This window comes from Genypterus blacodes, unplaced genomic scaffold (genome assembly GCF_046128005.1).
Source record: "Genypterus blacodes isolate CSIRO-AG114 ecotype Tasmania unplaced genomic scaffold, CSIRO-AGI_Gbla_v1 ptg000314l_1, whole genome shotgun sequence".
In the NCBI taxonomy this organism is placed as follows: domain Eukaryota; kingdom Metazoa; phylum Chordata; class Actinopteri; order Ophidiiformes; family Ophidiidae; genus Genypterus; species Genypterus blacodes.
Window position 1 is genome coordinate 25,866 of NW_027467101.1, and position 11,635 is coordinate 37,500.

Genomic DNA, 11,635 nt, shown 5'->3' on the forward strand with positions numbered 1-11,635 from the left:
CTCTCTCTCTCTCTCTCTCTCTCTCTCTCTCTCTCCCTCCCCCCTCTCCCTCTCCCTCTCTCTCTCTCTCTCTCTCTCTCTCTCTCCCTCCCCCCCTCTCTCTCTCTCTCTCTCGCTCCCTGTCTCTCTCTCTCTCTCTCTCTCTCTCTCTCTCTCTCTCTCTCTCTCTCTCTCTCACTCCCTGTCTCTCTCTCTCTCTCTCTCTCTCTCTCTCTCTCTCTCTCTCTCTCTCTGTCTCCCTCCCTCTCTCTCTGTAACTTTGGATTAGCTGCGTCCCTATCCCTAAAGTGGGGGGTGCGGCGGCCACCTGTCCGCCTTTGATCAGCGTTTATTCCATAAAGCTCACAGATGAGCAGAAGCTGAGGGGTTGAACCAGCTCTCCGAGAGGAAGAGGGGGGCTCCAATCATGCATCAGAACCCCAGCGTGGTAAAGGAGCTTTTTGCAATCAAAAGATGTCATTTTCTCTCCTCTCCTCTCCTCTCAGCCTCTGTGTCTTTTTGCCCAACAGCTCCCAGAGAAGTGGAGCATGAAGGGAGATAATGGAGTGAAGGTAACGATGAAGAGGAGCAGCACTGAGGTTTGGATCCACCAGTGACCTCACAGAATAACATTTACAATCTCCTTTGTTTACATCCCGTGTGTGAGAAATAAAGACACAAACACAGCTGCATTATGGGTAATATTCATCAGAGCTCTGACGTCACTCTGATGCTTCCTCTCTTTCTGGCCTTGTCACCATGTGTTTGTGGCTTGAGCGCCTCTTTCAGCGCCTGTCACTCATGCCTCTGCCCTGTGAGTGATGAATGAAGCCGATAACTCAGCTGTAATAGGATTCAGCCGCTCCGATCTAAACCACAGAGACTTTATGACGGCGCTGAAATGAATGCAGAGGAGATTGAGACTTTTATGAATACGGCTCATTGTAATGCTTCAATAATTAAACCTCTTGACAGGCAGCGCCCCTCACCAGCGGGAGAACTTCCCCTCGGATGGTCTGATACATTGTACTGCTGATTTACCTTTAAAGCTAAGCTATGTAACTTCCTGTGAAGAGAAGCCGATGAAAGCTGAGCATATTCAGCTTCTTGGTACGTTGATGTTGTCAGCAGAATACAGCAGGAGGACCAAGGATCCGGACTGGAGTTGGTCCCCAGGTTCTCATACTCAGGATTAGACTCGACAACAACATCAAAAATTCCTCTTAAGGTGGTATGAGGACATTACTTAAGCTGGACCCGATGCAGGATTCTTCAGACGCGGCAGAACCGAACAACTGCTACCTGTAATCTATGAAGCTGTGACGCTGATGAGACCAGAACCCCAAACACCTCAGTGTCTAACTCTCAACAAGTTAGAGGGGACAAGGAGGAAACATCCTGCAGAGCATCAAATCATTTCTGATGACTATGATTCCTAATTCGACTGATTTCCGCCCTTCACTGCTGTAAACGGTTTGTGGCTTCAGCTGAGCAAACACCGTACAGTTGGACAGCAGCTGACAGGCGTGGAACACGTCCAGCCTGCAGATGAGGCTGCAGCAGAGCGGCTCAGAGAGTGACGCCTCTCAGCTACCGACAGATGTGAACATACAGGAGGAGAGCAGGCTGAAGGACTCAGCAGTGCCAGATCTCACCCACGGGTGCCTGCTTGAACAGTCCCATCGCTGTGTCTGTGTGAAACACCAGGGTTTAAGAATCAGGACCAACGTCTCAGCTTGAGGATGCAGAGGAGGAGGAGGAGGAGGAGGAAGATCACAAAGCAGATCAAGTCTAATGAGGATGAAAACAAAATCTGCTGTTTGTCAAAGAGAGTCTGAGGTTTCTTTTGCTATTTCCAACTTGAAGATTCCATTTAAATCAAAAGTCTGGAAGAACACATCAGAGCACAAACGATATGAGCAGACTGAACTCCTCACACTTCTTCCTCATTACGTTTCCGCTCATGATTGACAGGTTCCCTCAGTGCTTCCCTTAGCTTTAGCACTGCAGGCTAATGGTTGATTCCCCCAGCAGACAGGACAGGCAGAGTTTGGAGATAATGGACGGCACTCCAGTGTCTGCAGACTTCCACGCTCTCCTGACACATAATCCAGTTTATAGGCGAGGACGTTTGAGCCGACGCCGATCTGAAGGTGCTGACCGCTGTGGGCCACCTGCTTCTTCACTAAAAACCTGAATAATTCAAATAGCGATGTTATATTTGAGTCCAAACATAATAAAGCAGCATTAGAACCTGGCCCCGCAGGCCCAGGCCTCATGTTGATGCATCCTGTTTGCACGGCGGCTGACCTGTGGAGCCGCACGCTTTGCTGATCCCATTTGTTTAGTGAGAGATGAAATATAGTCTCTCACATGGTATTGAATCATTATGTGTTATGTGGGGATAAGTGGTTGCCTTTGCTTACAAAACACATTAACCGCCATGATTCAAGGTCACATTTAGACCATTTGCCTGATGAATGCGTTGCTAGTTTGACATTATTGTATCAATTTCAGCATCACAATCATAGAAAAACATCCATTTGCTCGCAATCGCCATTGATTTCCTGGCACACTCAAGTACTGAAATACATTAAGGGTTTTACACGCTGCTGCTGTATGGATGTGGTAACCTTTCCCTCCCACACAGAGGCTGCATTCTCCAAACTAATGTTCTCACTCGGCGACGTTGTTTACGCTTCTAACCCTCAGCTCTCGATACAGGGAACAGTCTATTTATGGGAGGAATAAAGTGCAGCCCTCCTCTATTCTGCTCTCCTGTTTTGAAAAGCAGAGGCATCCAGCCCTTTATTTCCATTTGGCAGCGCGTCTGATCACACAGTTTGCATGATGAGAGCCGCAGAGACAAAACAGGAGAGAAAGTGTGCCGCTGCGAGAGGAGTGTGAAAGAAGATGGGGGCTGAACTTCACACGCCAGGAAGAAGAGGAGAGAGGAAGTGAGACTAAGACCACGTTCATACTTATAGACGCTAATTTCCGAACAATCTGCAAGTCAGATCACCCACAACATGCAGTACCTAGAACAATATAGGGGGGGCAGGGCTGAGCCTTTGATTATGTGGCAGCAGAAACTGAAAAGCAACCAAGCAACAGAAACATTTGGCTGCTTGAAGCTGATGGACCACAACATAAATGTGCTAGCATACTTCCAATGGACCAATTGCTCGAAAATATGGAGGTAGTTCTAGCCTGGGGTCGAGTTTCAATCATCCTGTGTTTCCCTCAGACATGCAGGTGGATGAACTCTGACATCAAACCCTGGAGTCTGGAAGGAGAGCAGCGCCTCCTAGTGTTGGATGGGCTCGTCTCTCGGTGGGCGTCGCTCCTTCCTCTTCACGCTCTGCTGTAGCACAGGAGCAGCCGGTGTAACGTTCCAAACGATTAGACCAAACGTATTTACCTGACCGTCTCAGATGACAGTAAATAGCTCAGGCTATTTGCTTAATCAATGCTAAGTCTCCAAATTGTAAAGGATAGGGGCGGTGGGCCGTCCTGGGAGATCTCCTCTTCTTCTGTTTACTGTCGCTGAAGAACTGAGCTTCAGGGCACAATCTCACAAACTGCTTTATTTTCTCATTTGCTCTAAAAATACCTACTGGGGAGTTTCTCCTTAATAAACTCAACCACAGAGACGCACAAGACGGCAGGAAGATGAATCCTTACTCATAAAAATCAAACAACAAAAGATTGGATGACAGCATGAATATTTGATATGATTGTGGATTTAATAATGGAAAGTAAATAACCTTTTCCGACTTGAGGATTTAGAGAAATGCATTAAGACACAAAGAAGGAAGCTGTGGAGAGGAAATAATCACGGATTAAACCCACGAACAATCTATTTAAAGTTCTGACAAAGTTTGCTTAGGAAACAGAAGAAGAAGAACAGGAGAGTTTGGTAATTATGGCAAAGATCCACAGTATGAACGCTGTGCTGCCATCAGATCACCTTTAATTTAACCAGAAATGCTTTTCAGACCAACAGGAAGCTCCACTGCACTCTGAAGGTGAAGAAAAGGTTTGATGTCCTCTAGGTGTTAGGACTTAACCAACATTTATCCAGATGTGAAGATACTCCCAGCCCCCTCTGTGTTCTTCCTGTGCCTTGCTAATGTGATTACCTTGAAATTGCACTTGCATTACAGTGCGCTCACGAAGGAAACACATTTACAAGCCCACACACACAACAATCCAAGCAGATTGGAAACTGAAATGTGCCGCTCTATTTATGTTCCTGTGAATTGCATTTGAGTGTCAAGTGGTGGAGGTGAAGGTAAGAAAAGTGAGCTCTGCAGGTGGGAGAGAGGGAGGGAGGGAGTGCCCAAAGAGGAGGAGGTCAAGGACCGCTGGGGCTCATTCAGGAGTGAGAGGAGGGAGGGAGGGAGGGAGGGAGGGAGGGAGGGAGGGAAGAACGGAGGGGAGAGAGAGAGAGAAAGAGGGAGGGAGAGAGAGAGAGAGAGAGAGAGAGAGAGAGAGAGAGAGAGAGAGAGAGAGAGAGAGAGAGAGAGAGAGAGAGAGAGAGAGAGAGACATTGGTGCATACAGCAGTAAATGAACCAATGAGAGATTCTGGTCCCAGTATACACACATAAAAAGGAGAAGGTGAATGTAGATGGACACCTGGGGGACTTTGCTTAGCCTGTTGCCTCGGTAACACAAATAAATGGTGGAACATGGGTGTTTGTTATGAAAAGACCCTCTTATCCTTTCTAAAGGCCGATTCCAATAGAAGTAGTGTTAAATTGCAGCGATTGGCTGGGAGTGTTGAGGCGCTGCTACGTTTCTGTCTCAAGCTCCTTCCCTGGGTCCATGATGGACGGAAGTGAAACTGAAAGTGTGTGCTGTTATCAACCTACTGCAGCATTTACCTCCATGAACCCAAACAACTAAAAGAAGGAAAGTATCAAAGTTCTGTCTGTTCTTGTTTCTGGCCATTGGGTCCCTGCTTCAATCACAGAGGAGCTTTGGAAGACGAGCTGGAGAACATATGGCAGCAATCGTAACATATTTTATTCGCCGTCACTAGTAGCTCACGGGATCTTTTTGTTTCGAGAGAAAAAAGTGCAGCCAGAACTCGGAGCAGCTGGCCAAGTGCTGGATGAATCACTGGGAATGATGAAGAACCCATCAGGCCTCTGCTGATGTTACACCATTGTTCCTTGTTATGGGGGCAGCGGGGAAGAAGAAGATCATCATACCTACACACAGTTTAAATATGAAACAAACAAACGAGAAAGGCAAACAATCAGGAGGAAGATCAACCGTGCGGAGATAAACGCCAGGAATAATTTATGTGGGAGAGAAAATGAGAACACACACTGCCGAGCAACATGTGAGTTCAAGGCCGGTGAGCAGAGGTAGCCTCAGGTTTGGGTAATGATTTAAATGCACCGAGAGACTCTGGGAGAAGAACAAAGCCAAAGGCCAGAGAAGAATATTTTGACATTTCTACAAATATTGGCAGGCAGAATACAAAGTTGTTCTATTCAGGGGGAAATTTGAATAAAAGGCTTGTGGGCTTAAAGACACAGATTACAGCAGGAGTGGTCTCATTCTGCAGACCGTAACACTGAACTAAGCCGGCGTGATCCGGTCCCAGAAACACGAGGACAATTAACGCACTGGAACACAGAAGAGCAAAGCCTCCATTCGACGTATAGTCCATTAAAAAACACTTAGGATGGGCTTATTAGAGGTTTGCACACATGAGGGGAGAGCACTTATGGAGATATAGAAGTAGAAAAATGCACATGCAGCTGTTTGAAAGATCCCAAGGAGCCATTTGTTCCTTTTGTTATCTGACAAAAGTTTACTACCTCATCTCCACAGTCCATTCCCCCCCTTCCTCCCCGGGATCCCCTCTTCCATCAAATGCATTTGGTATATTAACGAAGCAGAGAGCGAGGTTAGTGGTCCCAGACAAATGCATGAGAGGAGGGGAGGCTCCGTGAGCAGAAGGGGGGGGGGATCAGGATCTGTAAGACGGTAATCAGGATCTGCAAATTCACAGAAAGTCTCATTGTTCATCTACGGAAGGGAAACACAACAAGCTTGACCTCAGGAGTGTCGCACACCCCCAGACACATCTACAACCACATATGCAAATCTGTGAGCCCTAACTGAAGAAACCATTACCCTGGACTGAGCCGGCGAGATTCAGAGCCAGAACAGTGAGGACATGAACATTATTGGGGTTTTGTATTTTTCGAAATTCAGTCGACAGCTCTCTGTTATGAGCGGCTGCCAGCATGTAAAGTCAACAAGTTTTGCAAAGAGCAACTTGTGTTTTTCAGGCAGCATGTCTCCTGGTTTCTCCTGGTTTCCATGGCCACACATTTGTAGTGTTTCTTGCTTGAAGACGTCGCTGTTCACTGTTCCTGAAAGCGGGGTCGTCTTGCAGCGACGCCGGTTCACTGTGTTCATCCATGTGTTGTTGCCCGCCTATAGGGGTCCGATATGTGGCGGTAGCATGCTGAAGCCTCTCCCTGGGTGATCCCCAGACGTTCCCTGGCCCAGATGCTATCCACGCTCCCTCCGTCATGTTCCGGGTCTTCCCTGTGGTCTCCCCCCCTCGCCTGGAGATCCTCCCCAGAGAACCACATCAGCTAAATCCTTCACTATAAAGGACAACCTGACCTTTCTCACGTGACGTCAGCAGTTGTGTGTTGTCTTCACTGGCAGATCGGTACAAGCTTCTCTCCTAAGACTAAATCCTATATGCTAACTCACATCTAAGAGTCTCTAGGAAACCATATTTACTTTTATAAAATAGATAGAAAATCTAAAACCACTCAGACATTATGAATACATTACAGATAAGATGAGATAGACTTTGCTGTCCGGGAGGAAATTTGTCTGAGAGTCAAGTGCACACCGCCTCCCAGATAACATAAAGAGAAGTATAGAACACAAACACAGCAGGTTAGGAACATAAGGGCGTACATCAAACAGCAAGCAGGCCTGCTCACAACAACAAACGGCACGAAGCAAAACTAGATAAAACTAATAAGACCAACAGCAAATTACACTTTCTACTTTAAAGTCTCTCCTCTCTGGCAGCAGCTGCACTAAAGCAATAACCAGCCTCCTCCCCTGGAACCTGAGAGCAGATTGCTGCTGTGCACCACAGGCAGGAATATTAAACAGATGCTGCTTGATACAAACATTTTTTTCCATCTGAAAATGGCTAATACAAATGTTTTTTTTGTACAGATAAGATAATTCAATCTTGAAATGTGTTTGTCTACATTGCCGCTCTGGTTTTTTAATGAGGTCGGTAAACACAAAACACTTCAAACTCTTCCAGCTGAGGCTGCTGAGTGTGTGTGTGATGGTAGGATCATGCTGATGAGCCCGGTGCGTCACGCTATCAAATTGAAGCTAGTAGCCAACTTAGCCCAACGGCTTTATAAAAATATAAAACAGCACAGCCACAAAGGGGCAGCATTTTACGGTATTGAAGAACTTTTTGTGCGAAGTAATGGCTGCTTCTTCAGGTCTATGTCAGCAGTGGGGCCGGGACTAACGCCCCCTGGTGGAGAGCGTACTGAAAGGACCAGAGATGCAAACAAATGTTCTAACTTTATGAGGAAAGGTTTGATTTACATGAAAATTGACACACAAGACAGCCAATTTGATCTTTTGATCAAATCGTTTCCTTGCTTTAATTGGATGATGATTGAAGATTTAACGTGCATGTAAATGTGTTTCTCCACAGCCTTGAAATGACTGAGAAACTGATTACGTCACCGTTCTGCTGCAGACTCATCAAAGTGCTTCAATCCTCACTAAAGTCACTTTCTTCCTGAATTTTTACAGTTTTTCCCCGCAGCATCTTGACTCCTAAACCTGTGATTCTTTAATAGCTTAGATGGTTTAACCTGATTATTATGGGATATAAACCTCCCACTGATCTGAACCCCATCCTGACTAAAGAAGCTTCATCACTGTGGCACATGTGGAGGAGCTTCATCCATCGGAGAGCATGAAGAAGTTTCAGGAATACACTCACACATATTATCCAGTGAGAAACAATACTGCGCTTTATGAATTCGGCAACCTCCAGCCGTATCTATTTCTCTTTAATAGTGTTTCTAAATCTTCCTCCTCCTCCTCCTCCTCCTCCTCTCACACTCCCTCAAATCCCTCTCACCATTTACTCCATAAAAAAAACAAACAGCACAACTCACTGCATGAATACTTCAGTTTAGAAAGATGATTTCCTGTATCGGACACTTTTAAAATTACAATTCTGCGCTCCCCAATGATTCTAAAGCAATAACGTGTCACATTCTCCACCCTGGATCTGAATGCACTTATATAACGTGCCAGCCTGTAAGTTGCTGACTGTTCCACTTCTGCCTCAGGACCAAATTTCACTTTTTCCTTTGTCGTTTTTTCCCCGGGTGTTATTTTTCCCTCTGCTGCTCTGCGCATCAATTTCAATGAGAGCACCTGATTAACTGAAGGTTAAATGAAAAATAAATCCCTCCCGTGCCTCCCTTTGTGCCTCGCTCTCCCCCTGCAGTCTGGAACAGCTGCATGTGAATGATCTAAAGTTTAGATCTGCCCCAGAGACTGAGCAGACTTTTGTGTTGGTGGGAATGTAAATGAAGCCTGGCGGTAGAGTTCCCCGCGGGCGCCCGGCCAGCCTGGTGCGGGCCCACGGGTGGGAACAGGTGGGCCGCTGTGATGGAGGCTTTATTTCCCTCACACACACCGCCGGGACCATGCTGCAGCACATTCGCTTCCCTCTGCCAGTTGGGTTTTGCTACAGAAATCCACCAAATTGACCAGAAGCGACTATTGTTTGTTTGTTCATTGTTTTTGAACGACGGTTAAATTTGTCTAAAGCCTTCTCCACACAGATTGCAGAGCTGTTGTTCAGGCTTCCGTCTCAGCACTGAGGGATCTGGTCTGCTCACACTGGCACGTTCACACACACACACACACACACACACACACATTCTGCCGTCCCAGAGCGCTAAACCCACCGCAAATCATCGCCTGGGATCAGCTGTCAGCAATTACCACGGATCAATCTGGGAGGCTTTGGGTCCTTCTGACAACGTTTCAACTCAGATCGATGGAAAAGAAAATACATGTATGATTGGCTTCTTCCCAGGAAGGCAGGACGGTGAGCTGTGTGTGTGTGTGTGTGTGTGTGTGTGTGTGTGTGTGTGTGTGTGTGTGTGTGTGTGTGTGTGAACGAGGGGGAGAGGAAGGAAAGAGGCTGCGAGGAAGGTTTATGATTTAATTTAATGCCATATTGCTTTCCTCATGTCTTCACCAAGGTTTACAGCCATAAAAAACACCTCCTCCTCCCTCTGTGTGTATTTATGTGTGTGTGTGTGTGTGTGTGTGTGTGTGTGTGTCCTGCCCGATCACACCACCACAACGTGTTTCAGCATCAACTCCGACAACTTACTAGGATCTCATTCCAGAAACAAATTGTCCGGCTTCACTGCTCCGACACGCTGCCGTCTCCCGATATACAGGCAGGCAGGAGGGAGGTATGTCTCAGGGAGCAGGCAGGCAGGAGGGAGGTATGTCTCAGGGAGCAGGCAGGCAGGAGGGAGGTATGTCTCAGGGAGCAGGCAGGCAGGAGGGAGGTATGTCTCAGGGAGCAGGCAGGCAGGAGGGAGGTATGTCTCAGGGAGCAGGCAGGAGGGATCAATGTCAATACAAACACAAGACTAACACAAGAAGAAGTGACCCAGAAAATCAGACAGCTTGAATCCTGAATGCGGTCCTATCATCTTCATCCCCTCTGGCTGTTGTACCTGCGTGTTCTCGGCCTTCTGCTCATTCAGAGCCACAGGCGGCATCGACCTTCACGGCTGCAGAGGTCAAAGTCATCCAGCGAAGCTTTAACTGCACTTTTATTACAGATACAAGTCACCTGGCCTGACACCGCTCATTAAACAAACACTCGTGGTCGCTAAGCGTCGCCGTGTGGACGATACCAGTGTGACTCCAGTCTGTGACTCCAGCTCCATTAAACCGCCTCATCTCCACCTTCCTTCGCCTGTGTTGACACCGAGCACATGACTGACTGAACACGAGCATCAGCTGGGACTCGCTCTCATAACTCCACAACTTTCCAAGCATGAGCAACTGTTGGCCGTCACATTTGTGCATCTGTGTCCTCACGCTGTTAAAGACGACGTGTTCTGGCACCGGGAACGCGGTCGGCCTGGAAACGGACCAACGCCCTGATCCGTCCGCTCGCTCGAAACAAGTAGAAAGTAGAAACTACAAACAGGACTGAAGCGTACGTGTCCTCAATGACTAAACCCAGAATGTGCTGAGGCAAGCTGCTCCTCTCTTCTCTCCTCTCTCCTCTCTCCTCTCTCAATCTCCCTACTGAAGGAGACGAAGTGTTAATGAGGTTCAGATGCCATTTGCTGTCTCATCAAACTGCCAAACTCCTTCTCTGCATCCTGACCAGCAGTCGGTCTCGCCTCGGTTGTCACGGTGAGGATGGCTGATAATGACTGATGGTTGCGACAAAGCGCTCACTAATTAGATCCTCAGGAAGCTGGAAGTGTGGAGGATGACATCAGGGTCAGGACCGCGAGGGCCCGCTGGAGGCTCCATGCTGGGATGTGCTTGATCGCTCCTCGGGAGGTGCGACGCAGACGCATCGTCGAGATAAAAGCTGAGCTCTTATCAGAAAAACCATCTGTGCTCGACGGCTCAGTTTGGATGGAACGTTCCAGAGAAACAACAGAGGAAGTTTAAAAAGCATCAGTTTGTGTTTTTAAAGCTCTCACTCTCTCCTGTAGAGACCTTCAGTCATCCACCTCCTGCTCGCTCACCAACAGCTGATCTGCAGCCACATGATGAACTCTGACACGCATCATGTTGCCATGTTGATCCAAAAGTCCAGTTTGTTCAGTCAACCATCAAACTGAGGAGCAGTAGAGTAAAGCTGCTGATTCTCCTGCTCCTTTATGTTTCATTCCTCTCAGGTTCCACTTCAAAATACAACAATAAGCTTCATCAACATCCATGAGGTCCTGAAGATCCTGATCCTGATCCTCATGGTCGTTCATTAATACATGACATCATCATCAAATACTGTAAAGGAGACTCTGTGCTGTAAACAAATAGATCTGTAACGCCAAAACAAGTTCCATTTCTGTTTGTTAAGCTTGTGTGTCATTGTTTGCGGTCTTGTAACACACATGGAGCCTCACCGCCGCCCTGTGGAAGCTTCACTGCCTCTGTCTCTACGAGGAGGAGGAGGCGTCGTCCATTCTGACTGTAAGGTATGAAGCTTCAGGTCAGACAGGAAGTCACACAGACGCCACAGCTCCAGGTGTCATGGCGTACGAGCAGCTTTACCTGAAGCAAACACACACACACACACACACACACACACACACACACACTGTCCAGGTTTTTGAACACATCCCAGCTTTGTCCTACAAAAGTAATCAATGGTGTTTGTGTAAACAAGCCCGACTGATTAATTAGCAGATTAGAGGACAGGAGCTGCAGACTGAAGCTGCACCGAGGCGATTCATTTATTAAGAGTTCAACCTGACACTGACATCACGATCCCCCTGAAGAAACAGAGAGAGAGAGAGAGAGAGAGAGAGAGAGAGATAGAGAGAGAGAGAGAGAGAGAG

The 11,635-nt window shown here is 47.3% G+C and overlaps 1 pseudogene; it reads left to right on the plus strand.

Moving 5' to 3' along the window:
• Window positions 1-406: 406 nt before the first annotated feature.
• LOC142988314 (uncharacterized) overlaps window positions 407-11,635 on the plus strand; it is a 71,538-nt pseudogene continuing 60,309 nt past the window's right edge.